The sequence below is a fragment of the Magnolia sinica genome, chromosome 18 (genome assembly GCF_029962835.1).
Source record: "Magnolia sinica isolate HGM2019 chromosome 18, MsV1, whole genome shotgun sequence".
In the NCBI taxonomy this organism is placed as follows: domain Eukaryota; kingdom Viridiplantae; phylum Streptophyta; class Magnoliopsida; order Magnoliales; family Magnoliaceae; genus Magnolia; species Magnolia sinica.
Window position 1 is genome coordinate 26,067,824 of NC_080590.1, and position 20,056 is coordinate 26,087,879.

Genomic DNA, 20,056 nt, shown 5'->3' on the forward strand with positions numbered 1-20,056 from the left:
GAAGATGGGTCCCACATAGACGTGGCCCACTTGATTTGGATTAATCCGATATTTTTATTTTCCATCACCATGAGGTGGGGCCCACATGGCCTGGACGGTGTAGATCCAACCCATCCATCAAGTGGGTCCCACGAAGGTGGACAACTTGGATAAATTGCATACATCATGGGGCCAACAACAAGGAAAGAGAGAGAGAGAGAGAGGGACACGTGTGATTGAGGGCTCCGTCACTATGAGCCCTCCTTTTCCATGCATTCAATCATACATCAAGTGGGTCTCAATACATGTGGACCCACCAAATCAAAAATCAACGGTGGAGATTCCTTCTCCACCAAGATGGAAGGTCTAGATGACCTCTTTTCATGCAAGAAAAATAAACATCATGATGGGGTCCATGGAGAATGGCCCCATCATGGAATGATCATGAGAATCAAGGTTGGCCATCGGCCACACCTAAGGTCCAAAGTGAGATCCATATCATCAATCGGTAGGCTTACTTGGCCCATCAAAAAATGAAATCTAGGCCTATAGAAACACCAACCGTTCGATCTTCTTGGTCCGATGGAACGCCGAACTCTTTGTGTCTCACTTTGATGGAAGGTGATGAGAAATGAAGGGCTAGGATGATGGATCTTGGGATGGGAAGTGGGCCACACAACTCACTCTTTTCTCTCTTGGAAGTGCTTGGACATGCACTCCTTTGCTTGCTTGGAAAATGTGAAGAGAAAGAGAGAGAGAAGGGGTGGTTGTAAGAGAAAGGTGATAGATGTGAGGTGATAGTTGTACTTGACATGTATGAGTGTGTAAGAGAGAGAGAGAGAGGGAGAGAGTTGACTTTGGGGTTGTTCTTGTACTTGACATGAAGTGATTGATTGATTGATTGATAGGATATGTTGTAGAGATTCTCTTGGAATTGCAAACGCGTGGTGTTTTCCTCGAACTGAATGCGGGCCCACATCTCCTGGTCAGGGTATCGAATTGGTATGTAAGATGCGGCGTTGGAACCGCAGCGAGGTGCCGTCGAAATGATACAACTCTCGGATTGAGCTAACTCAGATCTACGGGATACGACTTAGAGTCGCGTTTAAACATCGATTATACGTCGCAGGTTGTTGAAATTCGATGGGAAGGATCGCGGGAGTCTATGGAATAGTACGGATTATGATATGGGCCTACAGCTTTCCCTACCTAATAAAAATTTTATCTTTAAAATTTACACTACCATCACAACTAAATATAACTCATAAGGGAATAGAAAACATAACATGATATATGATCAAAATACAATGCAATATACAATCAAACGTCAAAAAGATGGGGATAACGCTCTCGAATCTTCGCCTCGCGCTCCCAAAATGCCTCATTCACACTATGATGGCCCCACTGCACCTTCACCAAAGGAATAACCTTGATCCGGAGGACCTACTTTTTCCGATCGAGGATACGAACTGGTTGCTTAATGTAAGATGAGTCCTCACAAACCTTCAACGGCTGCCAATCAATAACAGGAACATGTCTGACGCACACTTTCTCAACATAGACATGAAAAATGTTGTAGATGCCAGACAACTGAAATGGCAAGGTAAGCTGATAAGCCATGGCGACAACGCGCTCGGTGATCTTGAAAGGTCCTATGAATCTCGGGGCAAGCTTGCCCTTCACTCCCAAACGAACCACACCCTTCATGGGTGAGACCTTGAGATACATATTGTCTCCAACGGCAAAATCCAAGGGATGAGGCCGACGATCAGCAAAATTCTTCTGCTGGCTCTAAGCTATGCATATCCTCTGCCTGATGATGTTGATAGCCTCTGATGTCTGTTGCACAAACTCGAGACCTAGAAGACGTCGCTCTCTAACCTCGGTTCAACAACTCGGTGATCTACATGATCTGCCATAAAGTGCCTGAAAAGGAGCATACCAATGGTCTCCTGATAGCTATTGTTATACGCGAACTCAGCCAATCGCAGGTGCTCGTCCCAGTTACCTGAGAAATCAATCAGGTAAGCCCGAAGCATATCCTCAAGAATTTGGTTGACCCTCTCGGTCTGCCCATCGGTCTGCGGATGATACGCGATGCTGAATTGCAAATTAGTTCCCATCGCTCTCCAAAAGCTCCCCTAAAATTGAGACGTGAACCTCGGGTCTCGGTCAGAAACGATCGAGACTGGAACGTCGTGCAGTCTCACAATCTTCTCGATGAATAACCTCGCAAGCCGGTCCATCGACCAAATCTCACGCATCGCAAGAAAATGTGCCGACTTCGTCAGATGGTCCATAACAACCCAAATGGCGTCATGACCATGTTGAGTCCTCGGCAATCCCATAATGGAATATGTCGACATGTGCTCCCACTTTCGCATCGAGACACTTAACGGCTGCAATGGACCAAGGGGTCTCTGATGATCGGCCTTGACATACTGGCATGTGTCACACTTAGTCACAAAACTGGCGATCTGACGCTTCATCCCCGCCCAAAAATACTGTCTCTTCATATCACGATACATCTTCATCGAGCTAGGGTGGATAGAGAACCGTGATCGATGTGCTTCGATCATAAGATCTCTGCGCAACTCAGGAATATCCAGGACACATAATCGGCTTCTGAAGCGAAGTCCACCATCAGAACCAATCTGTCAATTTGACTGACTCTCAGATGCTACCTCAGCCTGATAACCCTGCACTAACTCATCTTCCTGCTGAGCCTCGATCACCATTGCGACAAGAGAGGGTTGAATCGACAAGCTCGATAACTATATAATAGAAGACTGCAAGCCGATCTCGAAGTCAAATGTTGACACATCCTCGAGCATTTTCCACTCTGAATCATCATGTGCGCCATCAGGCCTCGTGGCTGACGGCTGAAGGCATCCTCCACCACGTTCGCTTTGCCCGGCTGGTACTGAAGATCCAAATCATAGTCCTTCAGGAGCCCCATCTAACGCATCTGCCTCATGTTCAACTCGGATTGAGAGAACAGATACTTCAAACTCTTGTGGTCGGAGAAGAGCTCGAACCTCACCCCATAGAGATAGTGCCTCCACACTTTCAGTGCAAAGACAACTGCTGCAAGCTCCAAATCATGCATGGGGTATTTCAGCTCATGGACCTTGAGCTGACGAGATGCATAAGCCACTGGCTTCCCGTGTTGCATCAGGACAGCACCCAAGCCAACTCGCGAGGCATCGGTAAATACAACAAATCCATCACTCCTAGAAGGAAGAGTGAGGACAGGAGCGGACGTAAGGCGGTCATTCAACTCCATAAATGCCTACTCACAAGCGTTGTTCCAAATGAACTTGGCACCCTTCCGGGTCAATCTAGTCAATGGGGTTGCAATATGAGAAAATCCCTTAATGAAATGTCGGTAGTAGCTTACCAAACTAAGGAAACTGTGGATCTCGGACACATTCGTGGGCTGACCCCACTGACACATGACATCAATCTTCGAGGGGTCCACTGCGACGCCCTGCGTCGTCACCACATGACCGAGGAACTATACCTCCTCCTGCCAGAACTAGCACTTCTCCAGCTTCGCGTAAAGCTAGTGTGCATGGAGGGTCTGCAAGGTAATCTCCAGATGTCACTTATGCTCCTCACGGGTCCTCGAATATATCAGAATATCATCAATGAACACCATAACAAACTGGTCGAGATACAGACGGAGGACTTAGTTTATCAACTGCATGAATACTGTGGGTGCATTAATCAGTCCGAAGGAGATGACCTGAAACTTAAAATGACGATAGCGCATCCTGAAGGTTGTCTTCGGGATATCTTCATCTCAGACCCGAACCTAGATCACACAACTCATCCAACTGCTTCTACAGTTCCCGCAACTCCAACGGTGCCATACGATACAGGGCCTTCGAAATAGGCACGGTATTGGGCAAGAGATCAATCTGGAACTCAGCGTGCGGATGAGGTGGTAAGGCCAGAATCTCCTGGAACACATCGGGAAAGCACAAACGACAGGCAGCTGGTCGATACTCAAAGCAACTGACTCCTCAATGACACACAACAACAAGCAAGAAAGCAACCCTCCTCTGGGCTCAGCAACAAACTGGAACTCTAGCACGCTAGGTATACAGAATGTGACTATCATCGTGGAGCAGTCCAATATGGCGTGATACTTGGCGAGCGAATCCATGCCTAGGATGACATCAAATTCGGACATCGGCAATACGAACAGATTAACAGGCAAAAAGATATCCCCAATCAGAATGAGACAAGACGAGCAAAATCGGTCTATCACTGCAATCTTCCCCAAGGGCGTCGACACCGACAAACCCTCACGAGCAGACTCCATCGGCAAACCGGTCAATCAACAGAAATCATCAGCCACAAAGGAATGCAATGCACCAGAATCAAATAATACACGTGCAATGCATACAGAAATAGGGAGAGTACCCTCAATGACCCCTCCTGATGACTAAGGGTCCTGCTGGGTGGCATAAAATTTACCTTGAGCTTGCTGGGGAGGTGCATGTCCCCTTTGAGGTCTCTACTGCTGATTTGCTGCCGCTATGGGGGCTTGATCTACTGCCTTTGCTGCAGCGGGGGAGGTCAAGGAGGCTGGTGCTGTGGTCGCTGCTGCTTCGGTGGGGGCTGTCGCGGAGGTTGATATGGTGCCCTTGGCTACTGCTACTGCGGATGGGGACACTTGTGCCTATGATGTCCTGTCCTACCACACCCAAACCAAGTACCTGAAAATGGTCCCGTATGTGGTGTTGAGGGTGCCACTGGTGCTCGGAATGCTGGGCGGGTTGTGCATTGCTGCTGTGGACGATGCTACTTCTACTAGGAGCTACTGAAGGACGCCTTCCTCTTCTGGTCTCCTCTCAGGTCACGGGCCCTCTGCAAACCAGCCCAATCTGCCTCGTAGATCTGGGCCTTCTCCATAATCTGTTCAAATGTTGGAAGCATGTGTCCGACCACATGGCTCTTGAGGGCAGGACGCAAGTTATTTTCAAAATGGCGGGCCTTCCACCCCTCATCATCAATAAGGTACGTCACGAATCTCAACAACTTGACGAAACGTGCCTCATACTGGGACACAGTCATGTCTCCTTAGACTAAGGTCTCGAACTCTAATGCCGCTCCTGTCGAATGTGCTCAGGAAAGAACTTTCGGTCAAACCGATGTACAAAGTCCTCCCAGGTCCACTCGCAAGTGGCCGCCGCCACTCGGGTGACTAATGCCCACGGGTGTTGAGCCTCACCCTAGAGAAGAAATACAACTAACGGAACCCACTGCTGGGTCGTACATCTCATAGTGTCAAAAATCTTCTCCAACTTGGAGCACCATATCTCTTATGCAGTAAGGTTTGACACTCCCTGAAAGCGAGGGGGATCGTGCCGTAGGAAGTCTCTGAGAAGGGCGCTCGTGCGCTCCTGCTCTGCCTAGGCTGATGTAACAACGAACCATCCACCTTGCCCCTGAAAGATAGCAGTCATTGTCTACAGCATCTGTTGAAGCTGCTCTGCAGTCACGGATGCTGACGGAGCTGCGCAAGGCTCACACGAGGAGCGGGATTCGCTCGGGTCGTTCTCCTAGGCGGCATGTCCTATAAGAAGGAACAAGGGTCTATCAGCCTTGAGAATTCTCGAAGGCATAAACGTTAAGGGTCTACGTCAAAAAATCGCTAAGTTATTTAGACTCGATACCTATTCATTTTGAGTTCATAGTAGATATGTGATGTGATCCTCAAGTATTCTCAATTTATGCTATGATACCAACTTCTATCACGCCCTAAACTCGAAAAATGGGCTCACAAAATTTTTGATCGTTAAATCCGGCGCCAACAGCCTCCGTAGTGCCTCATTCTTTGCTCCCGATGCTTATACGCCAGATTCTGATCCTGAAATCCTATAAAGAGGATTTTCAGTATGATTTTTTTTGTAATGGAGCATAACCAAGTCACAAAACAACATCACCACATATCTATTATATCAAAAACTTTAAGCACAATACGGAAATGGAAATAAAAGGTGATCAAAAGGCTCCAAAATAATCTGATGCGCGCTCATACCTCAGCACTGTTGCGATCCAACGACACCTGCACGCAATGGTATTGCATAAGCTTACAAAAGCTTAGAGGGTGGTGTAAGTGTATGCACAAGACAAGTGTCAAGTATGGAGTATCAGAGTAATGCGAAAATATGCTAGTAAGACCATGAATACTACCGGCTGTACCAAGATTATGCAATGCAAGACATAAATGCTATTGACCATACTAAGGCTATGTAATGCGAGGCTTACGTAGCCAAATGTCATATGGAAGATACAAAACAAGCATGCCAGTCCTCATCAAGTATACATATTAATATAGTTTCTTTGTTAGATATCACCGGGGTCTAATACACTTCACACTGACTACCGCCTCCCTAGCCGTACAACCTAGCAAGTGGAAGAGACCACACTATCCGCCTAACTAGTAGTCTATCAATACCTACCTGGCTCGTCGATAGCGGATTCATTTGTGAGCTAGTCAAACTCAGCTTAGCTTACAACCTCCTTACTTAGGCAGATAAGGTCACACCCCCTTCCAACCGACCACGACACAGTGAGAGACGCGACCTAATGGTATTCGGCACTTGGGCGCTCATGTATCCGCTTCATTTAGACGTTGAAGCATCTCTTGGTACCAAAAAGGTTCTGGGACTTTCACCCAAGGACATCCTAAGTGCCCACAGTATTAAAACCAAGTATTTTCGATATCCGATACGGCCACCCACGATGTGCCTATGGAGGCCACGACCCTGATGTTACTAGGGCGTACAATGGTCATGTCACACATATGCGAGATGCATAAGTCATACTATCCAGTCATGTAGCAATCCTGTGCGTACCATGTACTCATGTGGGTAACTCCTATCAGTGAGTCCCATAAATAATCTGCTCAATGACATATGCTATGGTCAGTCACTCCTCATATCAGGCATACATATGATGCAAATGGGTATGAATCATGAAATTATACTAAGCATGTTATATGGTGATGAACTATTCTCACAACGAAAATAGGCCTAGACAGCCTACACTCAACAAGTATGGGCCTATCAATGGGCCCTAGGGAGAGTTATCATGCAGACATTTAACTAACATTATTCTTGCAATGTGGACGTCAAACCATCATTGCTCCCAAGGCATGACCCACCATAAATACTATTACACAAACCATGATGGAATCACATAATGCAATGGACCTTATATACATTCCATTGGGCCTCAACCCATGGGCCTTAGATACATCAAATGGGCCGTATCACATGGGCCTCATATATATCAAGGTGGGTCTCAATAACGGGCCTCATACATCACATCAAGGTGGGCCTCAACAACGGGCCTCATATATCACATCAGGCCTAATCAAATGGGCCGAATAAATGGCCCGAATCAAATGGGCCAAGTCGAATGGGCCGAGTTGAATGGGCCGATTCAAATGGGCCAAGTCGAATTCATCTAATTTTAGAAATCAATATAGAGTATTATATAAAAATGAAAAATATCAAAAGATCAGCTGGACCATAGCATATTTAACCGTGTTGATAATGATTTCCACGGTTAAATTCTAGTGGGCCCCATCATAGGGTTTATTTCCCATCCAGCTTATTCATAAGGTCACAAAGGCTTGGATTTAGAGGAAAAACAAATATCATATGGGTCCAAACTTTGAAGCCCAAGGGTTTAATAGTGGACTTCAAACCCACTGTTTACTATAATGTGGTCCACCTAATCCTATATCTGTCTTATTTTTAGTCTCAAGCTATAAGACGAGTTTGCCAAAGGGTTGGATGGTTTGGATGCAACACACGCATCCTGGTGGGTCCCATAGATGGACGGCGTGGATGAAACAGATGGGACCCACAGAACTTGGTGATGCCACTACAGCAGCTATGTAGCTAGAGTGAGGTACACCAGCTGTTCCACTTCCCCATGCGTGGGTGTTGAGGGTCAAATATTGCATATTAGACCCCATTTATTACATGGATTTACGAACATGGTACTGTTTAACGGCTCAATTTAATCGTGTTTGTGATGCAAGGTGTATTTATGAGCTTGTACTGAAAAAGGGTGCTAAATGCATGGATTTGACGCTCCAGAATCACCAAGGCAAGGGATGGACCCCAGGGGAGCAAGATCAACGGATTTACACGCCAAAGATCCGAGAAAATCGAGAAATTGAAGCTCAAGTGGCCCGAAATTGGTCCAGAATGCAAGATCACAGGGTTCCCACCATCCGTTTAGCTCGAAACTTTATATCTGGCCTGAGGAACCCAAATTAACCGTACACGTCGAATTTCAGTCATTGGATCCTTGTGGAAGTGGCCCAACGGACAGATCAGCCTATAAAACTCTGATGTGGAGCCCACCTGAAATCTGGATATGCCTCAATTTTGGACTCAACCATTTAAATTAGACGGGGAAGTGGATGAATGGAACGGATTCCCAAGATACATTATTATGGACCCTACATGTACATTGCATATACAGAGGTTACACGTGCACAAGATGTGCACCGGACAGAGAGTCCGGTCAAACAAAAGGGCTGACCGACTCTCTTCTTCCAAATCAAGAAAGGCCACAGTGTTTAATGCACGTCGGCCATTTTTGGCTTGTGGGCCCCACCCATCACATATTATAATGATCATAACTTTCCATTATGTCCAAGGGGTGTCTATAACCCTCACTAGGTGTCCTTTTGGACCAATGAACATACGGACAGGCAGATTACCGTCCGAACGGAAGATGGACGGCGGAGTAGAAGAACCTGTGGGCCACATCAACAGAAGGCCAAAAATACACATTCCCGACTGAAATTTCGAGAGTAATTCAATGGACGGGTTGAATCTCTCTGATGACATCAATCATGGGCCCCACCAACGTCGCAGCGCAAGTGCCATCCGCAAGCCCTATTTTCGCATAGACGCTGGGCGATTTTTTTTGGCCATTGCACGATCATGGTCATGATCGGATGGAAGATCCGATCCATTCATCATGTATGCCACCCAAAAACATCGCAGGATACTTTATTCCTTTGGGTAGAAAGCAAGGAAAATGGGCACTTTTTGCGCTGTCTTCTTGATTGCGTAAAAGGACTTACGCAGGGGAGTTCGCAGCTGCGTAAATATTGATATGCAAGCCACCGTCCACACCTCTCCACCGACTTTAGTAGCAAATGAAGCTTCTCTCCACCGCCCTTTCATGGCTATAAAGAGACAAAGGAGAGTGCTTAATGGGATTATCAGATTCAAGGAGAAGTTGTGCAGACGTCAAGGAGAGAGACACAGTATTGTTTTATTTGTTTTACTGTTTTTTTTTCTTTTGAGGATAGCCTAATCATGGTTGGCTAAACCTCTTAGGTAGGGCTAAGAGGTGAAGCTTATAGCGAGATGGGAGACTCTATTTTATGCTTTTAATTTAATTTAAATTTATGAACTGAATTTGATTTTAGTTTGATTATTAAAGGAATATTTTTAGTCTTTAATGGTCTGTTGTGACTGAAATTATAATGGGTCTACAATGACTTTGAGCATGTTCCTCTCCTTTTTATGTTTATGACGTCAGGAAGCCCTATTGTTCGCCATCGTCTCCTGGGCATGGTTGGATGACGGTATCTTTCCTAACCTTCATACATTGTCGATTGGTTGGTAATTAGTTTAATTCTGTTGTTTACTTTGTCCCCTGGGCATGGTTTGGTGATGGAATCCATTCTAATTCATATACCTTTCATCTCTTGAAAACTATATCAAGTAAGTTCAGTTTGATTTCCATGGTTACATTCTTCAACTAGATGCAGATGGGACTCTAAGTCCAGTTGAGTTCTTTATGCAGGTATAAGATCTCCCTGATCTCTATAAGTGGATCATCTGAATCCCTAGTTTCCTTCCTCTGAATCCCTAGTTCTTTTCCTCTAAATTCTTTAAGTTTTAGATAATTATTTCATCATTATTCCTCAAATTACACTTGATTTAGATTTCATCTTAGTCTAGTTTTAGTTCTACTTAGTTTCAGATTACGTCCAGGTTTCAGTTCCTTTGGATTCGACCTCGGTCTCACTGAGTTTATTACTACATCACAACCCTATACTTGGGGAGTGAATAAGTTTTCGGCACCGTTACCGGGGATTGACGGTTACGGTTTTCTAAGATTAACTACTTTTAGGATTAGTTTAAGATTAGGATTTTCTAATTTTAGGTTAGAATTTTTTCTGTTTTTAGAAACTAATCTGTTTTCCTATTTTGTAGGATCTCGCCATAAACTTCTAATTTGGTAAACCCTTTCAAACTTCTCTACTTTTTCTATTTTTAGAATTAGGATTTTAGTTTTGGAAACTTTCTTATTCTAGGTTTCTTTTTTTAGAAACTAACTTTCTATTTTATTTTTTTTAGAAAATTTCTATTTCTATGCTTTCATTTATTTTAGAAAGTTTTTCCCTTTTTAGAAACTAACCCAACTTTCCCGTTTTGTAGGATTCTAAGGTAGGTTTCTAAATTGGTAATTTCTTTCTTAATTTCTTCCTTGTTATTTCTAGATTAGGATTTGTTTTTTTTTTTTTTTAGCAAGTTTTTAATTCTAACTCTTTTAGAATCTAACTTTGTTTCCTAATTTATTTTTAGAAATTTTCTACTTGTAGACTTTTTGTTTAGAAACTAAGTTTCATATTTTGCAGGCTTTTAAGATAGAAATTTCTAATTCGGTAAGCTCTTTCTCTACTTTCTATTTTTCAGATCTCTTTTAGTAACTTGCTTTCTAGTTTAGGACTTTCCTAATTTATTTTAGAAATTTCCACTCTCTTTTAGGAATTTCTTCTTTTAGAAACTAGTTTACTTCTATCTTTTTTAAAAGGATTTTCTAATTTTAGATCTTCTCTTTAGAAACTGACTTGTTTTGTTTTCTTTTGCAGGTTTTTAACTTAGGGACTCCAATTTGGTAACTTCTTTCCAACCCTCTCTTTCTTTCTAGATTTTCTTTTCCTTTCTTAGGATTATGTTTCGAATTTGATTGAGGGCTGCGAGTGTTTCTTGCCCAAGTAGGCTCGTGACAACACTCGACGTCTCGTGACTGAAGGAGGATTAGTTGAGGGGTTAACTATCCATCGCAGGACTAGACACCACTCGAAATCCCTTGAGTTAATTGAAGTGATGGCTGAAAACCAACCTCTTCTACCCCAACCTAGGGTGGAGGACATTCAGGATGAGAATGAGGTGCATCAAGCACCCCCGCCTCCTACTTTACGAGATTTTTTACAACCAGCAGGGGTGAGTACGCCCTCATGCATGATTTTCTTGAAAATACAGGACATATGGACATCAAGCCAGGGGTTATCCAACTCCTTCCTAAGTTCCATGGGCTTGAATATGAAGAATCATATCTACATTTGAAAGAGTTTGATGAGATCTTAGCTACTTGATATTTTCAAAATGTGTCAGAGGATACAGTTAGGCTGAAACTCTTTCCTTTTTCCTTGAAGGAGAAGGCTAAAATGTAGTTACATTCACTGCGTCCTAGATCCATTGGCACATGGAATGATATGCAAAGGGAATTTATAAAGAAAATTTTTCCACATCATAAAACGATTACCCTTAGAAAAGCAATCATGAACTTCACCCAAAAGGAGGATGAAACATTTTACCAATGTTGAGAAAGGTTCAAGGATTTGGTCAGTTCATGCCCACAACACGGCTTTGAAACGTGGCGCATTACAAATTTTTTTTACGATGGACTGACATCTTCCATGCGCCAAATGGTCGAGACAATGTGTAATGGAGAATTCATTTATAAAAATGTCGACGAGGTATGAGATTACCTCAATAGTCTTGCTGAAAAAACACAATCATGGGACTATTACCCAAAATCGAACACCACGTCTAGGCCGACTCAATCTAAGGAGAAAGGTGGATTGTATCTCTTAAAAGAAGAGGATGATCTCAAGTATAAAGTGACTACGCTCATAAGAAAATTTGAGGCCATGGAAGGAAAGAAGGATAAGGTTAATGAAAGTGTTTGCGGCATCTGTGATTGCAACATTCATACAACTGAAAATTGTCTTACAATACCCGCATTTCAAGAAGTATTGAATGAACAATCCAATGCCGTAAATACTTATCAAAGACCTTTTAATGGACCAACCTCTAATACATACAATCCTGGTTAGAAAAATCATCCAAACTTTAGTTGGAGAAATGGACAAACTGCTACCCCTCAAGGTTTCTTCAATCAAATTTCAAATTAAGGGAAACCTCAAGAGGATCCAGTTCAAAAACATATTTGAGGGATTATTCAACTCGCACTCCTATTCAACTTGCACTCTCACTCACCTCACACGCGTAGACGAATCGCACTTGTACAAAATCAGACAGGTTCCCATATAAAAGCCCAGGCTTATAAATGACTGTAAAATCCACCACAACTGTACATAACAAATGAACAGACATGATGTTCAAAATCATTGGCCCACCAAATTATCATAGTTTTGCCTAACTTTTAAATTCATGCAACGTACACAGAGCAGACGGCTTGACGAGCGGGTGGATCGCCGAGCCAAAAAACAAAGCAATCCAAAGCGTAGGAAATGACTGTTATTGAAAGCTCACCATTGCTCTTTCCAAATCCATGAATTCGAAAAAATCCTTCATGTAACATGCATTAAGAAATTAAGAAATTAAGAAACATTTGTTACAAGAACATCTGTAGCATGGGATCCCTCGATCTTCTTCTTTCATTGGGTGTGGGCCGATGAACTCAAAAAAATCTCTGGCTTCGCTTCTTCTTCTTCCTCTTCTTCTCCTTCTTCTTCTTCTTCTACCTCTTCTTCCTCTTCTTCCACTTCTTATCTTCTTCTTCCTCCTCCTCCTCCTCCTCCTCTTCTTCTTCTACCTGTTCTTCCTCTTCTTCTTCTTCCGCTTCTAGTCTTCTTCCTCCAATCGAGAAGCAAGCGTGCATTAGATATTTAGCTACGGTTTTTATCCATAGCCTTTTCCTCTGTCTGGTAGTGCCATGCGACGCTGGTCTATAAATAATAGATGTTAGCTTCCTTCATTTTAAAAACTCTATCAAGACGAGGTAAATTTCTTCTCTTCTTCCTTCTTCTTCTTTCTTCTTCTTCTTCTTCCTTCTTCTTCTTTCTTTTTCTTCTTTTTCTTCTCTCTCTAATCTTTCTTTTACGGTCTTTTGTTTCAGTTTCTAATTTCCAAGATGAGGAGTAACGATCGAAGACGATTTTGGAAACCATTGTGTTTCCTTTTGATCATGATTCTAATGCAATGGAAACTCTTTTGGATTCTACTTTTCATAGTCATCTTATTGATGATGACCGGCGTCTATGATGTTTCTTTCCTCTTCTTTGACCTATCGGACACGCCACCGCCACTAGAGGACGTGATGCCACAACAGCCCGAAATTCCGGTATTCCCTGTATTGGATCCATTGTTGCCAGTGGTGGATTAAATCCGTAGCTATATCTTTTTGAACATGCTACTACATATTCGACTGGGATAAGCGTGCATTAGATATTTAGCTACGGTTTTTATCCGTAGCTTTTTCCTCTGTCTGGTAGTGCCATGCGACGCTGGTCTATAAATAATAGATGTCAGCTTCCTTCATTTTAAAAACTCTATCAAGACGCTATCAAGACGAGGTAAATTTCTTCTCTTCTTCCTTCTTCTTTCTTCTTCCTTCTTCTTCTTTCTTCTTCTTCTTCTTCCTTCTTCTTCTTCTTTCTTCTTCTTCTCTCTCTAATCTTTCTTTTACGGTCTTTTGTTTCAGTTTCTAATTTCCAAGATGAGGAGTAACGATCGAAGACGAATTTGGAAACCATTGTGTTTCCTTTTGATCATGATTCTAATGCAATGGAAACTCTTTTGGATTCTACTTTTCATAGTCATCTTATTGATGATGACCGGCGTCTATGATGTTTCTTTCCTCTTCTTTGACCTATCGGACACGCCACCGCCACTAGAGGACGTGATGCCACAACAGCCCGAAATTTCGGTATTCCCTGTATCGGATCCATTGTTGCCAGTGGTGGATTAAATCCGTAGCTATATCTTTTTGAACATGCTACTACATATTCGACTGGGATAAGCGTGCATTAGATATTTAGCTACGGTTTTTATCCGTAGCTTTTTCCTCTGTCTGGTAGTGCCATGCGACGCTGGTCTATAAATAATAGATGTCAGCTTCCTTCATTTTAAAAACTCTATCAAGACGAGGTAAATTTCTTCTCTTCTTCCTTCTTCTTTCTTCTTCCTTCTTCTTCTTTCTTCTTCTTCTTCTTCCTTCTTCTTCTTCTTTCTTCTTCTTCTCTCTCTAATCTTTCTTTTACGGTCTTTTGTTTCAGTTTCTAATTTCCAAGATGAGGAGTAACGATCGAAGACGAATTTGGAAACCATTGTGTTTCCTTTTGATCATGATTCTAATGCAATGGAAACTCTTTTGGATTCTACTTTTCATAGTCATCTTATTGATGATGACCGGCGTCTATGATGTTTCTTTCCTCTCACGCCACCGCCACTAGAGGACATGATGCCACAACAGCTCAAAATTTCGATATTCCCTGTATCGGATCCATTGTTGCCAGTGGTGGATTAAATCCGTAGCTATATCCCTTTGAACATGCTACTACATATTCGACTGGGATAAGCGTGCATTAGATATTTAGCTACGGTTTTTATCCGTAGCTTTTTCCTCTGTCTGGTAGTGCCATGCGACGCTGGTTTATAAATAATAGATGTCAGCTTCCTTCATTTTAAAAACTCTATCAAGACGAGGTAAATTTCTTCTCTTCTTCCTTCTTCTTTCTTCTTCCTTCATCTTCTTTCTTCTTCTTCTTCTTCCTTCTTCTTCTTCTTCCTTCTTCTTCTTCTTCTTCTTCTCTCTCTAATCTTTCTTTTACAGTCTTTTGTTTCAGTTTCTAATTTCCAAGATGAGGAGTAACGATCGAAGACGAATTTGGAAACCATTGTGTTTCCTTTTGATCATGATTCTAATGCAATGGAAACTCTTTTGGATTCTACTTTTCATAGTCATCTTATTGATGATGACCGGCTTTTATGATGTTTCTTTCCTCTTCTTTGACCTATCGGACACGCCACCGCCACTAGAGGACGTGATGTCACAACAGCCCGAAATTCCGGTATTCCCTATATCGGATCCATTGTTGCCAGTGGTGGATTAAATCCGTAGCTATATCTTTTTGAACATGCTACTACATATTCGACTGGGATAAGCGTGCATTAGATATTTAGCTACGATTTTTATTCATAGCTTTTTCCTCTGTCTGGTAGTGCCATGCGACGCTGGTCTATAAATAATAGATGTCAGCTTCCTTCATTTTAAAAACTCTATCAAGACGAGGTAAATTTCTTCTCTTCTTCCTTCTTCTTTCTTCTTCTTCTTCTTCTTCTTCTTCTTCTCTCTCTAATCTTTCTTTTACGGTCTTTTGTTTCAGTTTCTAATTTCCAAGATGAGGAATAACGATCAAAGACGAATTTGGAAACCATTGTGTTTCCTTTTGATCATGATTCTAATGCAATGGAAACTCTTTTGGATTCTACTTTTCATAGTCATCTTATTGATGATGACCGGTGTTTATGATGTTTCTTTCCTCTTCTTTGACCTATCGGACATGCCACCGCCACTAGAGGACGTGATGCCACAACAGCCTGAAATTCCGGTATTCCCTGTATCAGATCCATTGTTGCCAGTGGTGGATGATGTTTCTTCCCTCTTCTTTGACCTTTCAGACACACCACCGCCACCGGAGGACGTGATGCCACAACAGCCCGAAATTCTGGTACTCGTTATATCGGATCCATTGGTTGATGATGGTGGTGCATTTAGCTCTGGCCCATCAACGGATTCCACAGTCGCCAGCTGGGATCCAAGAAGAAATGGTACCGATACAGAAATTGGATCCAGTAGTGACACTCATTCCGATTCTGAATCTAAGTGGGAAGCATTACTTCTCGATTGGAGGAATAAGACTAGAAGCGGAAGAAGAAGAAGAGGAAGAATAGGTAGAAGAAGAAGAAGAGGAGGAGGAGGAGGAGGAAGAAGAAGAAGATAAGAAGTGGAAGAAGAGGAAGAAGAGGTAGAAGAAGAAGAAGAAGGAGAAGAAGAGGAAGAAGAAGAAGCGAAGCCAGAGATTTTTTTGAGTTCATCGGCCTACACCCAATGAAAGAAGAAGATTGAGGGATCCCATGCTACAGATGTTCTTGTAACAAATGTTTCTTAATTTCTTAATTTCTTAATGCATGTTACATGAATGATTTTTTCGAATTCATGGATTTGGAAAGAGCAATGGTGAGCTTTCAATCACAGTCATTTCCTATGCTTTGGATTGCTTCGTTTTTTGGCTCGGCAGTCCACCTGCTCGTCAGGCCGTCTGCTCTGTGTACGTTGCATGAATTTAAAAGTTAGGCAAAACTATGATAGTTTGGTGGGCCACTGATTTTGAACATCATGTCTGTTCATTTGTTATGTACAGTTGTGGTGGATTTTACGGTCATTTATAAGCCTGGGCTTTTATATGGGAATCGGTCTGATTTTGTGCAAGTGCGATTCGTCTATGCATGTGAGGTGAGTGAGAGTGCGAGTGGAATAGGAGATCGAGTTGAATAATCCCTCATCTACCGCGCTTGTAAACTGGAGGTGTCAATGCACAGTGCACAAGTGCACTCTTAGTGCACCGGATCAGCCGAGCAGGTCAAAGGATGTTTAACTGAGCTTTCCTCTTTAAAACGGAATTTCCGTTTTCATCCGTGTACAGAGAGGGAGCGTGATCTCTGTGGGCCACCATCATAGTCCAGAGGACTGATCTGGACTGTCCATGAGAATCCCACAAGTCCACGGATCAAGGCTTAGGTGAAAATATTCGAAGAAACAACGAGGAACATATTTCAGTCGTTCAAATAAAAGATAGATGGCAGCGAAAGAGATTCAATGGGCCAAACCATGTTTGATTCAAAATCATCTATCTCTGACTGATTTTTTGAGTAGAGTGCAATGGACGGTGTGGATTTCTCAAAACGACAGCTAATTGGGCCCCACCAATGTCACAGCGCGATCAGTGCGCAGGCCCTGTTTTTACGCCAGACGATGGATGGTTTTTGGCCGTTGTACGCTCATGGCCGTTGATCAGATGCAAGATCTGATCCGTTCATCATGTAGGCCGTCGAAAACTGTCCTAGGGGACGTTGTTTCTTTGGAAAGAAAGGAAGGAAAGTGGAGCAGATCTTCCCATTCTTTGCTGCGTAAAACAGGGGGCGCGACTCATTCTCTTCGAAAGGAGTGCGTAACTTCTTACGCGGCCACCGCCTCTTCGCACGGAGGCTGCTAAAACCAACTCCAGCCGAATTCTCCACGGTCTTTCACAGTTATAAAAGAAGAGAAGAGAGAGAGAGCTAAGGGCATTCAATTTTCCAGGATCAGTCGGCTGAGAACGTTAGTAGCAGAGAGAGAGACAGGGAGTAGTTTTGCTTATTTGTTTTATTTGTAGTTTTTTTTATCATAGTTTTTCAGAGATCTGGTCCAATCATGTTAAGCTAGACTTCTTAGCTAGGGCTAAGAGGTGAAGCTTGTAGGAGATGGGAGACTATTTTATGCCTTTAATTTAATTTATGAACTCAATTTGATATTAGTTTGATTATTAAGGGAATGTTTTTAGTTTTTTTATGGTCTGTTGTGACTAAAATTACAATGGGTCTGTGATAGCTTGAGCATGTTCCTTTCCTTTTGATGTTTATGATGTCAGGAAGCCCTGTTGTTCACCATCGTCTCTTGGGAATGGTCGGATGACGGTACCCTTCCTGACCTTTATAGCATATTGATTGGTTGGTAATTAGTTTAATTCTGTTGTTTACTTTGTCTCATGGGCATGGTTTGGTGATGAAATCTATTCTAATTCATATACTTTCATCTCTTGAAAACTATATCAAAGGAAGTTTAGTTTGATGGTTACACCCTTCAACTGGATGAAGATAGGACTCTAAGTCCAGTTGAATAGTTGAAATAGGCATAAGATCTCCCTGATTTCTACAAGTGGATCCTCTGAATCCCTAGTGTCCTTTCTCTGAATTCCTTAAGTTTTATCATTATTCCTCAATTTACACTCGATTTAGATTTCATCTTACTCTAATTCTAGTTCTACTTAGTTTCAGATTACGTACAGGTTTCAGTTCCCGTGGATTCGACCTCAGTCTCACCGAGTTATTACTAAATCACAACCCTATACTTGGGGAGTGAACAAGTTTTTGGCGCTGTTGCCGGGGATTGACGGTGACGTTTTTCTAAGATTAACTAGTTTTAGGATTAGTTTAAGATTAAGATTTTTCTAACTTTAGGTTTAGATTTTTCTGATTTTTATAAACTAACCTGTTTTCCTGTTTTATAGGATCCTGACATAAACTTCTAAATTGGTAATTCCTTTCTAATTCCTCTACTTTTTCTATTTTTAGAATTAGGGTTTGAGTTTTAGAAATTTTCTAATTCTAGTATTTTTCTATTTTTAGAAACTAGTTTATTTTTAGAAACTTTTTAATTTTAGGTTTAGATTTTCTATTTTAGAAACTTTCTAATTCTGGGTCTTCTTTTTAGAAACTAACTTAGCTTCTAGGTGTAGGGAACTTTTCTTTTTAGAAACTAACTTTCTATTTCAATTGTAGGAACTTTCTAACTTTAGACTTTCTATTTTAGAAACTAATCTCTTTTGTTTTCTTTTGCAGGATCTTAACATAGGAACTTCCAATTTGGTAACTTCTTTCTAACCATCTCCTTCTTTCTAGATTTTCTTTTCCTTTCTTAGGATTAGGTTTTGAATTTGATTGAGGGCTGTGAGTGTTTCATGCCCAAGTGGGCCCGTGACAACACTTGACGTCTCTTGACTGAAGGAGGATTGGTTGAGGGGTTAACTATCCATTGCAAGATTAGACACCACTCAAAATCCCCTGTGTTAATTGAAGTGATGGCTGAAAACCAACCTCTTCTACCCCAACCTAGGGTGGAGGACATTTAGGATGAGAATGAGGTGCATCAAGCACCCCCGCCTTGTACTTTATGAGATTATTTACAACCAGCGGGGGTGAGTATGCTCTCATGCATGATTTTTCCTGAAAATATAGGACATTAGACATCAAGTCAGGGGTTATCCAACTCCTTCCTAAGTTCCATGGGCTTGAATCTGAAGAACCATATCTACATTTGAAAGAGTTTGATGAGATCATAACCACTTTATATTTTCAAAATGTGTCTGAGGACACAGTCAGGCTGAAACTCTTTCCTTTTTCCCTGAAGGAGAAGGCTAAGACGTGGTTACATTCACTGTGTCCTAGATCCATTGGCACATGGAATGATATGCAGAGAGAATTTATAAAGAAATTTTTTTCACATCATAAAACGATTACCCTTAGAAAAGTAATCATGAACTTCACCCAAAAGGAGGATGAACATTTTACCAATGTTGGGAAAGGTTCAAGGATTTGGTCAGTTCATGCCTACAACATGGCTTTGAAACGTGGCGCATTACAAATTTTTTCTATGATGGACTGACATCTTCCATGCACCAAATGGTCGAGACAATGTGCAATGAAGAATTCATTAATAAAAATGTCGACGAGGTATGGGATTACCTCGATAGTCTTGCTGAAAAAACACAATCATGAGACTATTACCCAAAATCGAACACCACGTCTAGGCCGACTCAATCTAAGGAGAAAGGTGGATTATATCTCTTAAAAGAAGAGGATGATCTCAAGAATAAAGTGACTACGCTCATAAGAAAATTTGAGGCCATGGAAGGAAAGAAGGATAAGGTTAATGAAAGTGTTTGTGACATCTGTGATTGCAACATTCATACAACTGAAAATTGTCCTACGATATCCGCCTTTCGAAAAGGTTGAATGAACAATCCAATGCCGTAAATACTTATCAAAGACCTTTCAATGGACCGACCTCTAATACGTACAATCCTGGTTGGAAAAATCATCCAAACTTTAGTTGGAGAAATGGATAAACTGTTACCCCTCAAAGTTTCTTCAATCAAAACCCAAATCAG

General features: G+C 42.0%; 2 non-coding genes across 2 annotated transcripts; both read right to left on the reverse strand.

Moving 5' to 3' along the window:
• Positions 1–11,584: 11,584 nt before the first annotated feature.
• LOC131234130 (small nucleolar RNA R71) lies at positions 11,585–11,691 on the reverse strand. Its single transcript, XR_009165540.1, has one exon. It is a non-coding gene; the product is annotated as a small nucleolar RNA R71 (small nucleolar RNA).
• A 7,713-nt stretch (positions 11,692–19,404) lies between these two features.
• Positions 19,405–19,510, reverse strand: LOC131234152 (small nucleolar RNA R71). The gene has a single exon (XR_009165560.1). It is a non-coding gene; the product is annotated as a small nucleolar RNA R71 (small nucleolar RNA).
• Positions 19,511–20,056: the final 546 nt, after the last annotated feature.